Source organism: Pipra filicauda, unplaced genomic scaffold (assembly GCF_003945595.2).
Source record: "Pipra filicauda isolate LSUMZ 115617 unplaced genomic scaffold, ASM394559v2 scaffold822_size72862_pilon, whole genome shotgun sequence".
NCBI lineage: Eukaryota > Metazoa > Chordata > Aves > Passeriformes > Pipridae > Pipra > Pipra filicauda.
In genome coordinates, this window is record NW_024105001.1 from 65,043 (window position 1) to 72,861 (window position 7,819).

Genomic DNA, 7,819 nt, shown 5'->3' on the forward strand with positions numbered 1-7,819 from the left:
GATAGGGGTAATCGGTGAGCTGACTGTTTCATAATCATCCAGATTTTAACAAGACTTTGAAGGTGGTCAACCTCAGTTTGAAGCAGCTCATTTTTAGCAAGAAGTTTATCCGATTTTTCTCCTGTTTCCCTCTCAAAGGCTGATGATGATTTCAACAGCACATTTTCTGATTTCAAAACAGTAGACTCAACATCAGAAATCCATTCATGACTTCCCTGTGAGCACTCCATCCGAATGTCTGTGCACTCACTTTGGCCTGAGAGTGAAATAGAAAATGAAATAAAATTTAGCTATTTAGCTATGTAAGTGTGACTTTGCAAAATGTAAAACTGCTTAAAAGTTTCTGCCCAAACTGTGGGCAATTAAGATAAAATAGCTTAGAGAATAGGGAAGGCTTTTTAGCATGTAGAAAGGGGTGGGGAACCTGAAACTGTTTGAAATGATAAAACTTTATGTAACTACTCTATAATGGTAAGAATAGGAGGTAAAACTAAGTGTCTATTTAGATAAGGCAGATTGCAAAAAGAGTGTGTGTATAGATAATTTTAAACTTGCTACTTTCAAACTGTATAAAAAGCTATGGTATTTCTTTGCTCAGTGGAGTGCACTGGGGAAAACACCTGCCCTTTTGCATTCCCTGGCCGTAATAAAAGTGCTTTTCAGATTGTTCAAAGGTTTCTTTTAATCAAGAGAAACCTGCCTGTTTGCAGGGCACTGACTGGGTAACTTTTCTTTTTGCAGGTGGAAAAGGGTAGATAAAAAAAAAACAGATGGGTTCAGCAGAAGTGATGCTGCTTCTGTCAAAAGCAGAGCAGAGGCCGAAAGCACTTTAGGAAGTTGCTTGCAGAAGCACTGTGCATTCCAAGTTACAGCTCAGGAGTCTCAGTGACTTGTCCAACATGAGAGCTTCTTTTCCATTTCTCAACCCCCACATTCCTCAGGAATAGGAAACTGAAAACACTGACTCAGCAAAGCTCCTGTCCTTCCTAATAATTGTGCTTTGTCCTTCCCATTTGACAGTGCTCTTGGAAATGTGCTGGTGTGATCTGGATCTGGGAGCAGCCCTGACCTCATACAGCACTCATCCAACGGCAGGAAGACCCTGCCTGGCTCCTGTTGGGGTTCTCGCCACCCACCGACAGCTTCTCCCTGCAGAGGTGTGGGCAACTACCCAGGCAGGATGAGACCTGACCCCAACAGGCAGCAGGGTCCCTGCCCTGACACGAAGAACCCCGGAGCACAGGGACCCTGCTCTGCAGGACATCCCCGGGCACCCCTGGCTGCACCCCCACCTTTCCACCCCGCAGCCATCCCTGAGAGAAGGAGCCCACGTGCACTGTCCCTCTGACGGTGCTGCAGGGAAGGCCTGCCCTGGAGAACATCCTCCTCCTGTGCAACAGAGAAACTGGGAGAGTCCTGACAGATGCACAAGGCTGTGGGATGTGGTAGCTTTAGGAGATTCCTCCAGGAACACAAGCGACATTGCCCTGCACCTGTAGACTCACTCTGCAGAGGAGTGTGAAGTTGTGCCCCCAAGGGAAGTCTCAGCTGAACACCTCCCATCTTTCTGCTGCCTTTAACCTCCCTCTGCCTCGCTTCTCTTGTGCTTACAGGCAGAACCTTCAGCCCTGCTGGGCTGTGCAGAGGAGCTGCTCCCGGGCAGAGCTGTCTCTCTGCAGTGCTGCCCGCTTGCCAGGAGCTCCCTGTGTGCCAGGAGCCCGGCCCAGCTGAGCAGCACAGCAAGAGCCAAAGGCGACCCTTTCTCTGCCCCTCTGGGTTCCCCACAGGTGTCCCTGGGGCTCCAGGGGAACCTGCTGTGGAACAGGCTGAAGGAAACAATGATGTTCCCTCTTCTCACCTCTTCAGTGACACTTCTTTCCAGCAGTGACATTTCTCCCCTTAGAAAATTAACAGGGTAAGATGATCACCCTTTCTAGTTTCATCATTACATAGGACCCCAGGAGGGTGACAGCAAAGGATCTGATAACACCCTGGCACAGTGGGGGTTTTCCTGGAGTCACACACAGAAATGTGTCAGGGCTCTTAGAGGTGTCCACCCCTGAGCTGGACTGATGCACTGCTCACACCCACTGGGGTGTTCAGAGACACGAGTCCTTCCCTGGCACACACACAGGCAGTTCATTGCAGCAGGGGCAGCGTCTCCCTGGGCTCCTGCTGCCACTCCCAGAGCCTGGAGCCACCTCAGCCCTGGAGTGCTCCCACCTTGCCCACTCCTACGCTTCAGATGAACATTGGGGTTTTCTGCTCCCTGGAACTGCCCAGTCCAGCCCCTCCCCGGTCCCCCAGTCTCCCTGCCCCGCCCCAGCCCAGCAGAGCAGCACAGTCGTTTCTGGTCGTGCAGCAAGAAAGGGAGGAAATAGAGGACAGGTAGAGTGTCTGGACTGCTCAGGAGATCATCAGCTCAGGTGACAGCTCCTGCAGCCCCAGGGCCAGACCCTCTTCCCAGTGGCCCAGGCAGCTGCTGCCATGTGGGCACAAGCTCTGCTGCCCAGGAGGGTCCTGTAGTGCAGGGCTTTGCAAAAGGCCACGTAGCAGTCGGAGGACATGATGGTGAGAAGGGCAAGCTCAGCTGTGATCAAGAAGAAAAGCAAAAAACACCTGTGCAGCTCATCCTGAGTAGGAGATGCCCCTGGTGTTCCAGAGGGAATTGGCCATGGCTTTGGGGACAGTGGTGCAGATGCAGCCCAGGTGCGTGAGGGAGAGGTGGAGCAGGAAGAAGTCCCTGGGGGTGTGCAGGTGGTGGTGGCAGGCTACAGCGCTGAGGATGAGGCCGTTGCCCAGGAGGGCAGCCAGGGAGATGCCCAGGAAGAAGCAGAAGTGCAAGAGCTGCAGGCCTTGCATGCCAGGAGGAGGAAGTGGGGGATGGAGCTGCTGTTGGACATGATCTTCCTCCAGCTGTGTTCAGCCATGAGACAAAAACACAGACTGGTCATGCAGACCGTTCCAAGGGGGTTCCACTTTGGCAGACAGCACTCTCTGGATCGAAAACACCAGTCAAGGCCAAAACACTCCTTGGTGATCCGCATTAACTGAATGCAGCTGCTGCTGCCTTAACTCGTTCCCACAAAAATTCTCAGGGTTCCTTTGCTTCCAGGAGGCTCCACATGTCACAATGGACCCTTGATTCCAAGGGGTTGCAAAGTGTCTCAGGAATCCTTTGGTTCCAGGAGGCCCCGCATATCCCAGTGGCCCTTTGGTTCCATGAGGATGCACAGTCTCAGAATTCTTTGGCTTCAATGAGGCTTTGTAGTGTCCCAATGGCCCCTTGATTCCAGGAGTTTCTGTAGTGTCCCAATGGCCCCTTGATTCCACAAGGCCCTGCAGTGTCCTAATGGCCTCCTAATTCCACAAGGTTTCGCAGTGTTCCGGTGTTCCTTTTGTTCCATGAGGGTTCACAGTGGAACAGGGTCCCTTTGGGGCCATAAGGCCCTGCAGAGTCACAATGGCCCCTTGATTCCATGAGCTTCCACAGTCTCCAAAGGTTCCTTTAGTTCCATGAGGCCCTGCGGTCCCAAAATGCCCTTTGAGTTCTCGGAGATTTCCCATTGTCCCTGGGTCCCTTGTGCTTCAGAAGTAGCTGCAGTGGGACAGTGGCCCTTTGGTTCCGTCAGCTCTGCAGTGTTCCAGGAATCCTTGGGTTCCAGGAGATCCTGCAGTTTCACAAGGACCACTGGAATCCAGGAGGTTCTGCAGGGTCCCAATGGCCCCTGGATTCTGGGAGGTTCAGAAATATCTCAGGGCTCCCTTGGTTTCAGGAGGACATGTCACAAGGAACTCTTGGTTCCAGGAGGTTCGACAGTGTTCCAGAATTCCTTTGATTTCATGAGGCCCTGGATTGTCCCAATGGCCTCCTGATTCCATCAGCCCCCTCAATGGCACAATGGTCCCTTGGTTCCAGGAGTTTCCGCAGTGTCACAGGGTTCCTTTTGTTCCATGGGGACCTGAGTGTCACAATGGGCCCTGAATTCCAGGAGTTTTCCCAGGGTGACAGTGTTCCCTTTAAGCAAAACTAGAAAAAAGGAAAACCAATTAGAAGTTCCCTGATAACCATGGGCTGATTCTGACAAGTGAGGCAGAAATTACCCACTGCCCAGCAAAAACCAGTGGGGCCAGTCAGCAGTCTCTGCCTTGTCAGCCCAGTTTCCCCAGTCTCATCTCAAAATGACCAGTTACACTGAAGCAAAGAGCACTGGAACCAGTGCGACAAGCTCCACTCTGACTTTCACACCCACCCACATGTCCTGTTTTCTGCTGCTCTACAGACTTCCTTGTTTAAAATACAATGGAAAACTACAGCACACGCAAGTGGAATACGGGATCTGGTAATTCCCTTTGTGCTGTGAAACGTGTGCAGCTCTAAGAGTATTCAACCCCAGGATCTTCACGTTCTCAAACTGAACATTCAAACTGACAGAAGTGCTTTGTTTCAAGCATTCAACTCATCCTGAGTTAAGACAGGTAGTAAATATTTTGCAAGATTTTTTTTTTCCCCACAATAACCTGAATGAACAGTTTTTGGGTTTGTTTTGGTTTTGGGCTTGGGTTTGTTTTTTTCCCCCACTGTTCTCATTAGCCTCATTTCAAATCTATTTTGGTGTTTGAAGATGAATTAAAATTTTGAATGATTTTTAATGTTAATGCCTTGACCGAGGTATCAAAACATGAAAAAAAAAAAACAAAACACCACAAAGCTGTCCATTATTGTCACAATCAAACACTCAGAAATACTAACATGAGTGCAGTGAAAACCTCATAAATAAGACCATTAAAATAATTTTAATATTTATATATTATTACATTTTTAATAAGCTTAACATAAAGAAATTTAATTACTGACATTAGCTTTCCCCATCTCTCAAAAAGGTAATTTAGTTACATCTTAGTCACCCTTGAAAGGCTCTTTCCAGTTGGGTTGGCCTCTGCCTTAGACACTCATGAGATCTGCCAAAATCAATTTAAGGGCAAATTTCCCTACCAGGTTCAACTGCATTGCTTTTACCAAAAACTTTGCAAGTAACCCCACATCTTTCATCTTAAACTCTTCTTTCAACCTTGTAAAATAATTACCAGTAAACAGATCTGATAATGTGTTATAATTAAGAACACATTCTTGTTCTCAAAGTTATTTATACATCAAAAAGATGCCACAGGAATGGCCAAAGTATTAATAGCAACTTATACACTTTGGAAATCTGCATTTGGTTTTTAAAGATTTCACAGTGGTTGTTTACTTATGAATTAAGGCACATTTTACTAACAAGTTTCAATAAAGTTATAAAAACATCTTCCTCCACTAAGACACAGGCAGTGATCCTAACTTGAGGTAGACACTGAAAAGCCCAATTTTTTTCTTAGATGTCACGAGTCTTTCATTCCTTCTGTCAAAACAATTAGGCATCAGCCCATTTTTCAAGCTGCTGTTATCTACCAGCTCCTGGTTTGGTTTCCAAGCACAGTATTTTGGCCATGATAAAATCAGGGACCTGGGCAGTCATGTCAGAATGACAAAGAGTACTGACACTCCCTGCCAAGGGAGACAAACCATTCCCTACCTTGACTAAAGGTTCAAAGCAACAGTTTTGAAACAAAATTTACAAAGCTTTTCTCTTCAGTTTTTTGCTGCAATTCTCTGTTGCTCTATTAAAAGACCACAGCAGTGAAAGACAAGGCCTGATGGCCAAACCCAGGGCTTTAGCCACTTGAGGTCTATTGAAACCTTCTGTTCCTCAAGTGGGAAACTGAAATCCAACACATACAACACCCACGCATGAGACACCAACACACTGACCAAGTTTTCCAGAGTGAAATCGGAGGTTTCAACTTCAAAACTGAGGTGACCTCCCCTGGAAACAAATTCACTCCAACACAGGGAGCTGAATGGACAGAATGAGGCTGTGAACAAACCAAACCTCAAAGTCTACGTCTCAGAGTTCATTAAAGCAAGGCTTTAGTCTCAAAGACACATCCCTGGTAACTTTGACACTGGAGGAAAGAGCAGATGTGTCCTTTCTGGCCAGCAAAGTCCATCATGAGTTCCTGTCAGAGACTGCACAGAACATGAGTGCCCTGGACAGCCCTAGTTCTGCTTTTACCACCATCAGATGTTCTGTAAGCACAGCAGTCAAAGCACAACTCATGTAGGTTTGGGTATTTTTAGCTAAGGCTGTTTGCCAGGTTTCTCAGATTTAGAGAGGAATTCCCGGTAAGATGTGACTTTATTCACAGATGCACTCTTTTTTGGGTGTTATTTTGAAATAATAAACTTTATTGCATTAAGCAAAGTATGTCAACTTCAATAAAGCTCCTGGTGTTTTCAAGTGTTTTCCCTCTTCTCTTAAAAAAATTGAAAATAAACATCAGTGCTTCAACTAAACATTATCTACGCTAACCAGAGAGGGCAATACTAGATCCTTCAAGATCCACACATTTGGATGCTTTTGCAATTGGTGTTTGAAGCAACTTCTTTTGTAGACAACTGTTTCACTAAGTAAATTAAGGTTTTCACATTCACCCCCTCCCTTTAGGTAAGGATTATAAACCAGAAAAGAATGGAAGAATTACTTGGTGTGTAACTGAAAGGCCAAAGTCCTACTCAAGAAACCAGATGTGACAACAGCTCATTTACAACCAATGAGAAAACAAACAAAAATGCACACAGAAAGATTTAGGAGTCACATGAAGATTAATATAAAAATGGAACATGAGTCACCCATTTTAGAGATTTGAGCAGATGACTGGGGGCTAGAAAGGCATCAGTGGATAGCACAGGAAGAGTTTTGAGGAAGAGCTGGAAGGAGAAACATGGCAAGAAATCTGCTGTTCTACACAGACCTGCAGTGGGAAAAACAGTTTAAGACTTCTGAAGGAACAAAGTAATAAAACTCACAGAGCCCAGGAGTAGAAGAGATTCAATACTTGCCAAAAAGCATCAGAACTAAGCTCATGGACACGCATTAAAACCTGAATTCCTCCAATTCATGAATTCCACTTTTTTGCTTCAGGACTGAACTCAGTAATAAAACTGGTCCAAAATGCAACGGACCCAGAGGCTGCCACACTAACACAGCCTAGCAAGGTTTGCACCTCACCCCTACGTGCTCCTTTTCCCTTCTCCCAGAGCTCTACATCAGTCTCCACACCATGGAGGGGGTGAGGAGAAGGCACAGGACTTTGGAGCGGCTGCTGTTCAGCACCTGAGGCCGTGCAGACGGCAGTGGTTGCTGGAGGGCTCTGCTGACACACACAGCCACAGGACAGCTAAAAGTCACTGTCACCTACCCACTGAAATAGGAGGATTTGCATCTCGGAACATTTTCCAAGCTGTGTGCAGCCTAAGGAAGGCCTTGCTCCATGAGGTATCGTGTCAGACTGAAAGAACTGGCTCTAAGAAACTGCTTCTTTTAAAGAAATGCATATGTTCCAAAGCACAGTGCTACAGGAATACAGCTTCCCACAAGAAAAGTTCATCCATGTACACAAAATGCAATGGATGCACTCATTAAAAAGGCAGAATCGAGGCGGTTTTGAATTTTAAGCAGCCAGAAAGACAAAAGGACCTGTGTCTGGCCACAGGCAGCTCCCAAGAAAGTCACAAAATGTGCCAGGGACAACAAAAGGTCAAGACCAAATTCCTTTTAGTTCAGGAAACTGGAGAAGGTTCTGTTCCTGTATAGAACTGAATTCATTTTTCTACTCAAGCCTGCCAATTTTGTGTTTTGACTATATGAGCAATGATTTGAAGTCTATCAGCTAGCAGTTTAATTTAAAAAAACCAAAAACAACCAAACAGAAAACTGTC

At 46.5% G+C, this 7,819-nt stretch overlaps 1 long non-coding RNA gene across 1 annotated transcript; it reads right to left on the reverse strand.

Annotated features, from left to right (window-relative positions):
* Window positions 1-87: 87 nt before the first annotated feature.
* LOC120325093 lies at window positions 88-2,745 on the reverse strand. Its single transcript, XR_005566916.1, has 2 exons — window positions 2,620-2,745; window positions 88-256 (listed from the first exon to the last, which is right to left on the reverse strand). It is a non-coding gene; the product is annotated as an uncharacterized LOC120325093 (long non-coding RNA).
* Window positions 2,746-7,819: the final 5,074 nt, after the last annotated feature.